The following is a 14,461-nucleotide window of genomic DNA, read 5'->3' as shown; positions in this document are numbered from 1 at the left end:
CTGGGGCAGCCTGGGGCTGGGGCCCCACTCCGCCGGGGCCGGGCCGCCTCAGTCTCAGTGGCGAGCCGCTGCCGCTGCCTCAGTCAGTCAGTCGCGAGGCGTTTGTGCGGGCAGTCTGCGCACCGACCCGGCCGGCCACCGCCTCGGCCCTCGCCACCGACTCGAGTAGAGGCAGGTCGCTGCGACGCGCGAAGCGAAGTGCGGGTCGACTCGCCCTCCCGTCCGTCCCTTCGCCTACGTCAGGCCATCGGGCACCATCGGGGCGAGGCGAGACGAGCCCGGCGAGGGCGTGTGAGTTTATTTGTGTCGTGCTTTTCTGCTTGTCGCGTGCGTGGCGGCGACGCGGCAGCACGCGTTGCGTTGCGTCGCGAGTGCATTGGAACAGCATTGGATTAAACCAGACACCAGCACGCGGGACGGGACATCTTGCTGTCGGCCTGTCGGCGCGGACACTACATGGGTAAGGCCGTGTCCGTGCGGGTGGTACCGGCGTGCCGGGTTCGATCCCCGCTCGGACCAAATAGGGTCGCCGTCAGCGTCAGCGCGCGGCGTGTCCTACCGCGCCGGCCCGCGGGGTGTCATCGCGGCCCCGCGGTCGGCGTCGTCGGGCGTGTCTGGAGGGCCTCCGTCACGGGGCGGTTGCCGCTGCAGTCGGTTGCAAATACAGGAGTTGCAGTGCCACTGTCTGTCGACCGCACGAACGCCCATCCTTCGCCACCAAGGCCCGCCGGCCCACCTGTCAGGCTGTCAAGGTCTCCTGTCAAGGGCTCGCCGTCAAGGGCTTGCTGTCAAGGCTGTCAGGGGCTGGCGTCGCGTCGCGTCGACAGAGAGACAGGAGGCAATCGACGCGAACACAGCGCCTCGCCTCTTATCAATGAAGCGGACTCGGCACGAATTAGCATGATAATGGTGTGAAGCCGATTGAAAGGCGGCTAGGCCGGCCAGTGGTCAGTGCTTCGCGGCCACGCCGGCCCGGCACTGTGAACGCTGAGCTCTACGCAGCCCGCGATGTGGGCAGCCCTGCTCGCTGAGTCGTTTCGTTTCTCTGTCCCTGTCGCCCTCGAGCGGCAGGGGCTGAGAGAGACAGAGCGTCGGGGGCGCAGGGCGCAGGCAACCCGCCCGCCGTGGCGGGACGGAAACTTGTTGGCTGCTCCAGCTCCACCCAAAAACCACCACCGGCGCGGCGACGCCGACTCGACCTGCGTCGCGTCCCACCGCGGGCGTTGCCTGCTCCGCCTTGCCGCAGGTCGGAGTTGTCTAGGGGATCACCGCCTTTTTCCTGTGCCGTGTTGACACGCCTGTTGACAGGAGCAGGGACGCTTGAAGGCTGTCGCCGCGTGGCGCGAGTCGCCGAGGCCAAGGCCGAGGCGCCCAGGGGATGCTGGTGGTGGTCGGTCGCTCCAAGACGGCCCCTTCCCCGGCCTTCCCCGGCCTTCGCCCCCCGGCCCGGCCGGAGACAGACCAGGCACCAGGCCCGGGGCGCATTCCATCTGGATCGAGTGAAATGGAAAGTCCCGCGGCCAGAGGCGCGGCGTAGGGCGGCAGTCTAGGTCACAACGCGAGGGTTGGCCCGTTGGCCGCCCCTCCCCGCCCCAGTCCCAGCGGCGGTGCGTTGCGCTTGCCGAAATCGCGCGTCTGGATGCCAATACTAACATCTCTTGCCCTCGTACCCGTACGGCCGTACCCACACCGCGCGCTCGGATCGGACCCCACAGCAGGGCAGGTTCAGGTAACTCGGCTGCCCAGGAACGGGGGCGTTTCCCAATCAGCTGGCTTCACCTCTACGTGAGCGGGGCGGCGGGCTGGTGCAATGCTTGTGCTTTGCTGCTTTATCAGGGCCTCGCCCCGCACTGTACCGGCACCGCGTTTGGAGCGAGGCGCCCTGGCTTAAACCTTTCTTTACACAAACACGCTTATTCGGAAGCAGGCACGCGGTCGAATGACAGAGACTCCCCGTGGAATGGGTTATCGGAGCCGAAACAGGCAGTTAACGGTGCGGCGTGGGCGGGTGTGGAGTGGACATCGGCAGGGGACTCGGACCGGCTGGCCTTAGGCTGGCCCCCCTCGGCAGTGTCCTGCAAGGCGGCAGTGTGCTGGCGGCACTCCAGCTGCTGGGCCCGGCCAGGGGCCCGGCCAGGCTTGGCTCGCTTGGCGCGCGCGGCGCTTTAACGCCGTGCTAAGCGGCGCCGCATACCGCAGACCGAAGCGGGTGCAAACAACGAGAACGCGGCGGGGGGTGTGGCACGGCACGGCGCGGCGTGGCGCGGCGTGGCGGGGGGCAGGCCCAGGCAGCAGTGCTCCACTCCGGCGCGCCAGACCAGACAGTGGACTCGCGAGATCACTCTGTCCCAGACTCTTTATTGCTCCTTCCAGCACCGCATTACGCCGCTCGGCGCATTAAGATAGCCTGGGGCCTTAATGTAAAGGCACCGTTTTGCTGGAGTCGTTCGCCGGGCGTGGTCTGACTCCCGCCGCTGTCAGTCGTAAGCCAGTTCTTGTCGGCGTCGGGGAGCAGGGCGCAGGGCGCCGACGTGTCTGCGGCCATCGCCGTCACGGTCCGTCCCTGGTCCGCCCCGCCGCAGCGACGATCGTGTTTTAAAGGGAAGGCAGTATGGAAAACGTGCATTCTCAATGAGGATGGCGCGGGCAGGGCCAAGGCAGGGCCAAGGCAGGGCCATTCCACGGCGGGGCTGTCGTTGTCGTTTCCAGGACGCCGTCGTTGTCCTGCTCGCCCAGCCGGCCCGTCCCGGCCCGTCGCTGCCGTCACGTCCACGGTGGCCGCCGTGCCGTGGCGTGCCGTTAGCGCCCTGGCATATCGGCTCACGACGGCAATGCCCCCCGGCCCGCGCCCCGCGCCCAGCGACTCGACATTTTCCTCGCCTTCACCATGCGGCCTGGGTAAACGGGTAGACGCCGCGGACCGCAATCAGCACCTCAGCGCCGCGCGCCGCGTGCCGTCGCCGCGGTGATGCATGCCGTCGTCCAGGCGACGGCGGCGCGGTGTCAAGTAGCTGGAGTAAAAAGGCTCCGCGCGGCGCTGCGGGCTCCGTGCTGCGGGGCTGCGGCTCGCCGGCCTTGTCGCCATCAGTATGTAGGTCAGCCTGCTGTTCTTTTCGGTGGAGTTCCCGGCGCGCAGCTCGGAGCGATCCACTCACTGTACTGCCTCGGCGTACGTACTCGCTCGCGGCGTGGCGCGACGTGGCGTGGCACGGTGCGGCGGGTCGCGGCTCCGGCACCCCAGGGTCACCGCGCCGTGCCGCACGAAGCTCCAGTTATAGCTCACACCTCGCCCAGCCTCGCCGCAGCAGCTGAGCGCCGCCAAGCCTGCGAAGCGGCAGTGCCCTCTCCCCCCCCCCCCTCTGTCTCTCTCACTCGGCGGTGGCACGCCGTCCCGGACGACAGGCGCGTTCGGCGGGCTGGCCTACCCCGTGTTGCGCGGGCGCTCCAGCGGACGCTCCTGATGGAGCTCCCCGAGGGTCGGGGGCGCTTGGCGTGGCGCTTGGCGTGGCGCTTGGCGTGGCGCTTGGCGACACCCGAAAAAGCACTGGTAACCGTCAATACTTGGACAGGTGGGCGTCGCACCTGTGCTTGACGTTGGTGGCCGCCGGGCCTACTCGGCCTGCCTCGGGCTGCCTCGGCCTGCCCCGGGCCGTGGGCCTTGCCGCGGGCCGCGTGGGCGGACGGGCCGTGCTCGAAATCGGCGATAACTTCGTACTTTGAACACGTGTGGAGCGTTGTCCCGATCGTCAAGGTCGCGTCGTCGCGTCGCCGCTTCCGAATAATGGAGCGATGCGACCGCCACCCGCCACGTGGGCGCGACCAGCGCGACGTGGATTTCCCTTTCCAGTGCGGGGAATTCCCTCGGGCCTCGCGGTGCGTCGATGCAGGCCCGCCGAAAGTGTCGCACGTGCTGTGATGTCATTCTCGGGGACGAGTAGCTCGGGGTCGCAGCGTCGCGGCCACATCCGGCCGGCCCAAGCGCGGAGCTAGCGTGGACCGGGCCGAGCACTGACAGTGGCGTGCGCAGCATGGCTTGACCCCCCCGCTTGCAGTGCACCACACTGAGAGGCCTAGCAGCGCGCAGCACTGCGCAGCACTGCGCAGCACCCGGCAGCGGAATTGCCCTCGCGACGCGGTTCCGGCTCGGCCGATGCCAATAGAACCCGGAGCTGGCTGAGTGAGGCGAGGCAACAGGGTACCCCTACTCACACCGCCAGGCCGCCAGGGCACCGCCTGGAGTCGCGGGGCCGGCCGGCCAGCCGGACCGTGAGCCGGACGGGCGGACAGGCAGCGGGCGGACGGGCGGGCGCAGGCAGGCAGGCAGACGGCGCGGCCTGGCCTTTCACTTTCTCACAGAGGCACCTGACGAGACCAGACGACCCGGAGGTGGAAAAGGCTCTGTCCACCCGACTGAACCAATGCATTAGTTTTAGGGAAATATTGCGTCGATTTTACGTCATCTTCAGGTCCGCTTAAGTCACTCTTGATAAGCAAAGAGGATATCGAGGGAGCCACAGACACCTAAGAAGACCTGTGCGGCGTAGCTGAGCGCGAGTAAAGTGCAGTGGCTGTGAGGCTTCACCGCTCGGGCCGCAACTCGAAGGCGATGCACGGGACGCGATCGACTCTCGCCCCGGCCGCGTTTCTGCTGAACCATGATCCGGCGGCCTCGGCGGCACGGGCATGGCGCGGGCATGGCACGGGCTCTGGGGCAGTCACCTTGTTGTGCTGACTGCTGCCTGGCCTGCCTGCAGGGCATGCCCAGCCGCACAGGCGGAGAACGCTTCGTTGGCCCGGACCGGCCCGGCCACCGTGAGCGCGCAGAGCTAGAGCCGGCAGAGCTTCCCGCACCTGCAGTTTTCTCCCCGTGCCCAATTCCAGGCCGGCCCGGCCCGGGGCAAGGCGGCTGCCCGCCGTTCCGGCGCGCCTCCCTCCACGTCCACGACGTCCACGACGGCCACGGGGTTCGCGTCCAGGTCGGCCGAATACGCCCGCCGGGCTGGCCGCCGGCCGCGGCCGCGAGCCCACCGCCCCGCCCCGCGCGGCAGCACGGCGGCAAGGTCGCTTGGCCCTTTTGCGGGAAGCTGGCCTAGGCCGGCCTGCTCGTCGGCGCGGTGCACTGCTCGGTGGCGGCGTGCTCGGCGTGCGGCGCCCACCAGACCGGTGCGCGGCGCGGTGCGGCGTGCGGTTGGCAGACAAAAGAAACTGTCTAGTGCCCTGCTCCGGCTGCTCGCGGAAAAGGAAAGTCCCCCCCCCCTCCCTGCGAGTCCTTGGTCCGGCCGTGCGCCACCGCGGCAGTGCGGCAGTTCCGCGACGCGGCCAGCGTAATAGGGCACGTGGTGCTTAAGCTGCTGGGCGAGCGGTAGTGCCCGCCACGCTGGCGGCACGTCGACCACCTTCCTCGTCGGCCACCGTGTTCGACTGCTTGGTGCTCGCCGCGCGCGCCACCCGCGCGGTCCAAGCGCACTTCCCTGTGGGCCCCGCCGTGCCCTGCCCGCGAAACATTTCCGTGCCCCGCGGCCAACCCTTCACCGTCGTCGCCCCCCCCCCCCCTCTCGAGGTTTTGTTGTCTTAATGATGACGAGAATTCCCTCGGGGAGGCCACAGGCAGCCACAGGCCCAGGCCACTCGGCCGGCACTGGGCTCCTCGCCAGGCGGGTCAAAGCTGCGGCGCAGAGGGGCGCGAGCCAAGTGGCGAGTACTCGCAGCCATGCGACACGCCGGCCGACACGCCGGCCCTAGAGCCCCGGCGACAACATGAGTCATACTGAGTACTACTATGTCGTTTCACCACCAGCAAGAATTCCCTCCCCTCCCCCTTTCCTCTCCCGGACGCGCCGCACCGCTTGCGTACATCCGACTGGGGCAGGCGTGCGTGCGCGCGCGCGTGCGTGCGTGTGTGTGAGCGTGTCTGTGACGTCATGAGGACGGGTTGCGCCAAGGCGATCTGAAAGGTAGACTGCTGGCCGGAGCGGATAGCAAACGTGTTTCGAAACGCCAGTATGTATTTCTCATTTCTCGCTGCGGCGCGCTGCGGCGGTAAGGCCCGTGGGCCCACCGCGGCCGGTCCGATCGAACGGTCCAGTCCAGGTCGCTGCCAGGCCGCTGGACGGCCCCTTTTGGCGCCAAATTCGAAAGGCAGGCTTCTGATTGGTCGGCGGTCGTCACGTGAATCGAGCCGCTGATTGGTCGCCAGATTCGTCCATTCGTCTATTCTGCCTTTGAGGGGGCCGGGGCTTTGGCTGGCCGGGGCCCTGGCCACGGCTTTGGCTTACGGCGAGCGAGCCGCCACGGCCGCGCGGCCGCCGCGCTCCAGCGATTCAAATATCCAATGACGCTAAGGAGTGAAAGTCCAGCAGCCGCGAGCCGAGCGCGTGTAACGCTTACATGCAGAACACTGTACGCGAGCGAGGCAAGGCGCGGCGCGGCACGGCACGGCAGGGGGAACTGCCGTTACCCGAATCGACGCGCCGCCGTCCCCGCGAGGAGTGTTTTGTTCCCTGTGAAATTTTCGGCGTGGCTTTGCCCGGACCGGTTTGGGTCGGACCGGACTGGATCACTTGCCGTGGCGCAGCGCAGCGCGGCGTGGCGTGGCTTGCCACCTTCTTTGCCAGTCTGCTCGCCATGCTCTCCTAGTGCGGTCTGTCTGCCTGTCTGTCCGTCTGTCTGGAGTCGCTGACTGGAGCGTGTATTAATGTGCGGCATTCAACCGTCAACAGAGTAGAGAGCCACAACGCGGAATTTACCAACTTCCAAACTTCGAGTCAATTTGTGGCGGGCGCGCGTCTGTGTATGTGTGAGTGTGTGTGTGAGTGTGTGCCCAGGGAGGGGCTGGCAGCGTGATTGACCTATCCGACTCGCCATAGCCGCTACAGCCGGAGTCGACTGAGTCCGGCGGACCTGTTCCTAAAGACCATGTCGCGATGGGGGCGATACGATCCATCAATTGATTGATTCTCGCGAGGCGCGCTTGAGCGGAGGCTGCCGGGCTGCCCCTTTTTTGACGAGTGGCGTCGCTGGCTTTATGCTGTCCGGACAAGCCAGGCGAAGCCAGGCGGAGTCAGGTAAAAACAGTCTTGTAACTGTTTGGTGCCGGCCCCCACCCAGCCCGTGCCGGCCGGGCCGGCCGGGCCCCTGCAGTCTCTGCCGCGTCTCGCTCCAACGACTCCCCCTAACAGTCTAACAAGTACAAGGGTGGCCTAATTCCTCAGCCAAGCGCCAAGCGGGCCGGCCCGGCCGCCCCGCGGCGCCCCGCCCGAAAGGTGAGCCTGCTGCTCTTTGCAGAAACTCGGGATAAAAGCTCTCCGCGGCCGTAGGGTCCTAGAAGCGTGGACCTGAGGCTGGGCCTGGGCGGCCTGGGCGCAGGGACGTCAGGTGGCTTCCGAAGGGTCGTTTCGTTGTTCTCTCTGTCTGTTCCTTGCCGCGAACGGGAGCGAGAGAGACAGCGACGAGACGATCCTGCGCCCCGTGCTGAGCCGCTTCGGCCGCTGCGCAGTAGGTGAGGTGCGTGCCGCGATGACTCGCTTCGATATTGGCCCGCGATCCAGTCCGGGCGTCGATGGAACTTGGATACGCGCGGCCATCGGCCATGCGTACGCGCGCTGCAGGCTCACTCCGAACAGTTGCTCTGCTCCGCCACCTACGGCCTGCGCGACGCCCCGCCCCGCGCGTGCGAGAGAGACAGGGCGAAACGCTGTTCGGAGCCAGACCGCCGCCCTATGATTGAATAACGCGATACCAACCTGATTATGCGGCACTGCTGCAGCGGCGCGGCGGCGCGGACTGGGGGCGGGCGTCGCCACAGCGGACCGCGTTTCACGCGTCCAGTTCGGCTGCCCCTCGACCCCGAGACTTTGTATGCTGCTGCAGCAGTCGCCTTGGAGAGCCTCCAAAGTGCCACTCGTCACCCTGGCGCTGCCCTGCCATACTCCCCCGCCGCAAAGAGGCCTGCCACACCCTCGCCGACGATGTCGCGCCACTTTTTCGCAATTCCCTTCGAGCGTCTTTCGAACTCGATCACTTTTCATTTCTACCTCTGCGATAAGGAAAGGGCCGGGGCCAAAAAGGCGGACATTATACGGCAATGTTTACGGCTCGGTCCCGTTGGCCCTCTTTGAAGGAGCATTTTGGTTCGGGGCCTCGGGCCCCCGGGCCCGCTTGGCCCGTCTTGATTCGGAAGGCGAGGCGAGGCGCGTCAAGAACCAGTCTGACCAGAACCCCGCCGCGGCCAGGCCGCCCGGCCCGGCCCGGCCTCCGTACCAACAAAAGGAGCGCGACGGCCGGCGGCAGCGGCAACGGGGTGTCGCCGAAAAATACATCCACACAGCAATCGCAGCTTTCACAATTACTTCATTTCCCTGCCGCCTTCCCTCCCCTGCCCCGCCCGCCCCAGTGGCCCGGGCTCTCGGGAGCAACGTCCAGGCGGCGTGGCGTGGCGCGGCGCTTCGTACTCGGTGGCGCCGCCGGCGGTGCGCCGTGCCGGCCGGGCGCCGCGACGACTCAGCGCTGCTTTCCGCAAACCTGCGAAAACACGGCCCATTCCACGGGGACTGCTGACTCGACTCCAGCCAGCGTGCTGCAGGCTGCACGCGGCACGCCGTGACCCCCTTGCTGCTTGCCGACGGCCGCGGCCCGGCCACGGCCAAGGACCGCGAGGCGGGCGTGCGCGTGGACTGCGGGGACTGCGCGGCCGCGGGTGTGGGTCAGTTTGATCTGGTTCGCCGGCCAGGGCACGGTGGCCCGATCGGGCCCGATGCACTAGTTTGGACGCGTCCCCGTCGGGCCGCTGCACTGCACGGACATGGCGCGGGGCCGGGGGTCGCCTCCCTGCCTGTCTCGTCGAAGAAAGGGCACCTGCAGGCCGATCCCGCTCAGCGCTGCCGTCGCACTGCCTCTCTCGCACGCCGGGGGCGCCCCACGAGAGAGACAGGGCGACGTGTGCGGAACCGGGCCGGTACCGCCGGTACTGTATGCTTCCCGTGAGACGACGTGACGCCCGATAAGGCGGTGGGTCTCGGCCGCCTTGGCGCGCCTTGGCGCAGGTGCACCACGTCACCACCGCCAGGCCCTCGGCCAGGCCCCACCGCGGCGGACCTCATCAGCACCGCGACCACCGCGGCGACCGCCGCCAGAGGCACACGCGCCCGGCCAAGGCCCGGTCGACCGGCCAAGTGTCGCGGAGCGCTCGCAGTAGCGCCGCACCGCCGCAGCGCCCCGCCGTGATAAGGGCCAGTGAGTTTGCAAGCGGGGTTTGAGTGTTTGTCCGCCGTGGCGGATAAAGGGACCTCTCCTAGGTGTGAAGACCCGCACCCGTTTTCAGTCGTTTCAGCCACACCACGTCGGCAGAAATCGCCGAAGGACAGTGACTGAGCTTTGTATTTCGGGCTGGGAGACTCACCAGCACCAGCCCGAGTAAACAAATACGGAGGCGGGCAGCCGATAACAGACTTGTTTGCTATCCAATCCTCAACTAATTTTCCCCTGCGTGGCCGTCGTTGTCCTCGTCGTCGTCCGTGGGGCCATGCCCGCCGCACCCGCGACTCTGCTCCGAGTCTTTCCACGGCGTGCGATGCAAGAACCGCGGGATGGCGGCGCTCGAGTCGGCGTGTATCGCCACGCCCCTCGGTCGCCTGGCCAAGGTCGCAGCTGCAGCGTGGCGGGCGGCGCGGCGCGGGGCGCGGGTCGGGCGGCGCGGGGTCGGGCGGCGCGGGGTCGGGCGGCGCGGCGCGGCGCGGCGCTGCCAGGGTTCACGCACGCCCCGCTCGGGTCGCTGGGTCAAAGTTACGCGTCTCGACCGGGCCGGCCAGGGACGGCTGAAGAAAGCAGGAGGGGGGAGCGGCCTAGGGGGCGGTCCGCCGAAACTCGCGCAGTTATCGATGCCTTCCTGGCACCGCCGTTTCCACCGCGAGAACCGCGGCGAGGACCGTAATCTCTCGAGCACTAACAGGAACGGGGGTAATTGTCAACGCGTCAGTGCCTGCTCCTATCGGCGGTGATTGCGGCAGATTGAGGGCCAGCGCCACACTCGAGGCTCACTACGGCCCCAACCTGGCCACAATCACTGCCAAAGTCACAACAACACGCGTTGTGTCGGCTTCATTTCTGAGTGGCGCGAGGTAAATATTTAGTTGGCTCAACCGAGTAGTTCGCCGATTTTCAAATCATTTTCCCGAGCAAGCGGTTTTCTAGTCTCAGAGAGGATTTCGTTTGACATAGTCGAAAAGTTTGTTAAAATGAACGCTGTTCTTCGTCAGTTGGAGCAACTTTTAGCAACCTTTCTGCGATGTGTGTCTCTTGCATAAACCGCGGTTGACCGTGCACGGCCCGAAAGAGGCACACGCAGGAGAGGATCGCGGCCCATTGAGGAAACTGCTCGACTCGCGCGGAGAACACGGCCCAGGATTGTTTGCTGGTGTGCAGCACACGCCAGCACTCTGTCAATTAAAGTCCGATCAACAACAAGCGGGGCGCACGGCGCGGCGCTTGGCGCAGCACGCCGGCGTTGATAAGGGATACAGTGGGGACACCTGTCCCGCCGGCTAGAGCCGCTAGAGGCAGAGCGGCAGAGCCCGGCAGGGCAAGGCAGGGCCTGGCAGGGCCCCGCCACCTGTTCCGAAACGCCACAAACGCGATCAAACATGCGCCAAGGACAGCTTCAAGAAGAAAACAAAATTGGCGTGTTTTTTTCGTGACTGACAAACTTATTCTGTTGTTGCAGGGCATTTGATCCATGCTGTGAAACGAGCTCTCCACTGACACTGGTGAGTACGACGCCCCTCCCGCTTTTTCGCTCACCCGTTTCTCCCTCGCACTCTTTTCCAACTCCCTTCTGCAGCGCGCGGTGTGGCTTGAAGAGAGTAATAGAGCAATTACCTGACACGGGCGCCGCGCGCGGCGTCACTGGTGGCCGTGTTGGCCCTTCTTTCGCGAATCCCAACAAGACCCCCTCCTTCTCCAAGCCTGGCTGGGCCTGGCTGGCCGCAACGATGTCGGTAATTTGTTGCAGGCCGCGTCTTCTTTCCCCGGCGTTCCTTGGCGTTGCCGCGGTTGCCGCGGTTGCCACACGGTCGACGCGGCTTTTACTCGCTCTGCGCCAAAACGCCGAAACGCTCCTTGCCAAATACGTTTCCCCGATCGAACAGCGAACGTGCGGCCCGTCGCCACCCGCCATCGCGTGGCGGGGCCATCAAATGCCGCCGCGTCTAGTCCGTCTAGTTGTCGCTGGCTTGCTGTTTTTGTTTTGGGCCCGAGTCGCCGAAAGACCAGGCGACCAGACCGGCGGCGGGCAGGCAAGGCCCGGCAAGGCGGGCAAGGCACACGTCGAACGCCGAGCCAAGCCGTCGAACGTCAGCCGGCGAACGCCAGGCCGCCGCGTCTCGCTTATCAGCCCGACCAGTGACGTCATGGCGCGCCGTGCTCTGCCGGCTTTGCCTCGGCCCGGAGTCCGGACCGATCGGACCGTCCGGACCCAGGACAAGAAAGGGGTCATCCTTCAAGCAGGTCTCCTCCGATCGCACCTTCACGCCGACTGCCTGGAGCGTCCCGAAGGCCGAAACAGGCCGAGTCACCCGTGTGGAACGAAAGTCTGTAAAGTTGTCGTAGTTTTGTCGTTATTCTCACGATGAATTAACATCAAATACACTTCGTAACTACGACGAAATAACGTCAAACTGAGCGTCAAACGCGTTTGGCGTTAAACAGCAGGTAAATTTGAAGTTTTTTTGTCGTTAAAGTGGTCCGTTTTACGTCAAAAAAACTTCAAAATGACGGTGGCCCATGGAGCTGCGAGCCAAAACAGAAGCCTACTCGCCGAGTATCGAACCGAGACCCTAGCCCACCAACGCGTTGGAGGACAAGTGTCGGAGTTCGAAGCCGCTCGGCCAAAGCGACTTGTGGCGGTCGGAGTGCATCGACGCGAACTGCTTCGCCTCGCGCTTCCCGCTCTCGCATTTTGTCGCAGCAACGTAGAGCACTTGATCTAAGTAACGCTTTTTGGGGTTTGAATCAGCTGATGTTACATAACACATTCCAGCACGGTAAAAACGGTTCCTGGTTTCCAATGAAACGTATGGTAAAGGGATTTCCAGGGAGTTCCTTGGAAAACCAGGAACCAGGCAGCGTTACTTAGATCAAGTGCTCTACGTTGCTGCGACAAAATGCGAGAGCGGGAAGCGCGAGGCGAAGCAGTTCGCGTCGATGCACTCCGACCGCCACAAGTCGCTTTGGCCGAGCGGCTTCGAACTCCGACACTTGTCCTCCAACGCGTTGGTGGGCTAGGGTCTCGGTTCGATACTCGGCGAGTAGGCTTCTGTTTTGGCTCGCAGCTCCATGGGCCACCGTCATTTTGAAGTTTTTTTGACGTAAAACGGACCACTTTAACGACAAAAAAACTTCAAATTTACCTGCTGTTTAACGCCAAACGCGTTTGACGCTCAGTTTGACGTTATTTCGTCGTAGTTACGAAGTGTATTTGATGTTAATTCATCGTGAGAATAACGACAAAACTACGACAACTTTACAGACTTTCGTTCCACACGGGCAGAGCTCTCGTCTCCCTCGCGCTCACGGGGCGTGCCGGCCTGGTGCCGCGTAGGTGGGAGAGAGACGGACCGATAGAGATATCGTTCGGAATCAGAACGCGGCGCCGTCGGTCCGATTGAGTGGTCCCCTCGCCGGCCGCACTATGCCACTTGCGCTTCGCATGCCGTGCTCCGTCCGCGCCACTGCCAGCCACTGCGCGCCGCGGGGGAAGTCCCGCAGAGCATCTCGGCGGTGACGTCTCGTTCCGCGAACGCAGTGGAGCGTCCTGGCGGCGCGGCAAGCGGACGGCCCGGCCTAACCTAACCTAACCAGGTCCAGGCAGGGAAAGGGCGACGAGGCGACGCAAATGCCACGCGACGCGCTCTGCCTCTCTTGCACCCGCCGCCTGCAAGAGAGACAGACAGAGCGACGTCCACTGTCCGGGATCAGCCTTCGGCGGGGACCTTTCGGCTCTCCGACACGCTGCAAGGGAAAACGTGTCTTTTGGCACTCGGCGGCGGCGGCGGAGGCGCCTCGCAGGGGTCCTGGAGAGGAGAGGCACCCGGAGGCACCCGACCCGCGGCCGGCCACCCGTCGTGGGTACGCTACCCGGGTACCCTACACCGTCTCGACGTGACAGGCTCGCGTGCCTCGCTGCAGACCGGTTCTAGTGGGGACGGTAAGGGCTCCAACCTTGCACTTTGTGATGAAAACGAAATAATAGTCTTACTTTATGTTTTCGGGGGTGCTCTATCGATCTGGATATGGTGCCACGCCGAAATCGGGCTCCTTCATCCTGTTCGAGGCCAAGAAGTGCTAAATCATCTACAAACGACGGCTAAATGACGTCTGATCAACTTGGTAGTGGGCTCATTCGATTCGTCTCTTCAAGACGGTCATTTTGACACCAATCTCGATAGTATGCGGTGCATAGGCGCGCATCCTGGCCGCCTAGAAGGTCCTCGAAGTGCCCCATCCTCTACAAAAGCATGCTTTACCGAGCAGATATCACTCCGGTTCGAGTGCCAATCGATTCCTACGCTTGAATCGAGTTTCTTGGACCCACCTGGCGACTGCAGGGCGTGCGCGCGCTCGCATCCTGGCCTCCTAGAAGGTCCTCGAAGTGCCCCATCCTCTACAAAAGCATGCCTTACCGAGCAGATATCACCCCGGTTTGGGTGCCAAGCGGTTGTTATGCGCGCATTTAATTTATTGAAGCAAATTACTACTGCGAGGGGCGCGCTCGCACGCATCCTGGCTGCCCCAATGGTGTTCGAAGTGCCCCATCCTCTACAAATGCATGCTTTACCGGTCTGATTTCGCCGTGATTTAATTTTCTAGCAGCATGAGCACTTCAAACGCGTGTTAACAAACTTCCGGGCCTTGGTAATGTCACAATAGAGGCTTAGTGAAACAGGGTTGCCGCGCTTCCGGAATTTCGGATTTACCTGACATTTCCAGGTTTTTCAGAGACATCTTTTGCCATTTTCCCTGACATTTTGGCTAATTTTTGAACACCGAAAAAACGTTAGACTTGAATCAACACTTTTACAATTGATTCTAGTATAAAATATCCTTACAATAGCGCCAAGAATATTATACTCAAAGCTAGTATAAAATATCCTTATTTTATACTATTCTTGTTTTGAGTATTTCTATACTTGTTTCCACGAGATATTTAAAAATTTTTGCAGCTTACACTCACGTGCGTCTCCTAGCCTACAATGCCTTTCCCCACTCCCTATTTCGACCCCTCATGGTAGTCGAACTGTGTGCCTTGTCACATGGCTACATCCCCGACCGAAATTCGTCGGGCTTGACCGGGACTTGAACCCGGGCCACCCGCACAGGGTGCCGTCGCCTTGCCAGTTGCGCTACCTGCGCGCGATGACGAACGATCGTCGGGGACGAAACATGTGCTGATGCGGGTGTGCGTCGCTGC

General features: G+C 63.9%; 1 protein-coding gene across 2 annotated transcripts in view; it reads left to right on the top strand.

The window, feature by feature from the left end:
• Positions 1–68: 68 nt before the first annotated feature.
• LOC117649439 (protein dimmed-like) overlaps positions 69–14,461 on the top strand; it is a 35,089-nt gene continuing 20,696 nt past the window's right edge. The window contains exons 1-2 of one of the 2 annotated variants that reach the window (XM_034392240.1): positions 69–460; positions 10,718–10,760. The gene's annotated coding sequence lies outside the window, so the exon portion shown is untranslated. Of the gene's footprint in view, positions 461–10,064; positions 10,116–10,717; positions 10,761–14,461 lie in introns of those variants that run through there. The other variant, XM_034392241.1, reaches the window with a different exon arrangement.

The sequence above is a fragment of the Thrips palmi genome, unplaced genomic scaffold (assembly GCF_012932325.1).
Source record: "Thrips palmi isolate BJ-2018 unplaced genomic scaffold, TpBJ-2018v1 HiC_scaffold_4, whole genome shotgun sequence".
NCBI classification, from domain to species: domain Eukaryota; kingdom Metazoa; phylum Arthropoda; class Insecta; order Thysanoptera; family Thripidae; genus Thrips; species Thrips palmi.
Note: the sequence above shows the minus strand (reverse complement) of the source record. Positions and strands in the feature narration are given on the sequence as shown.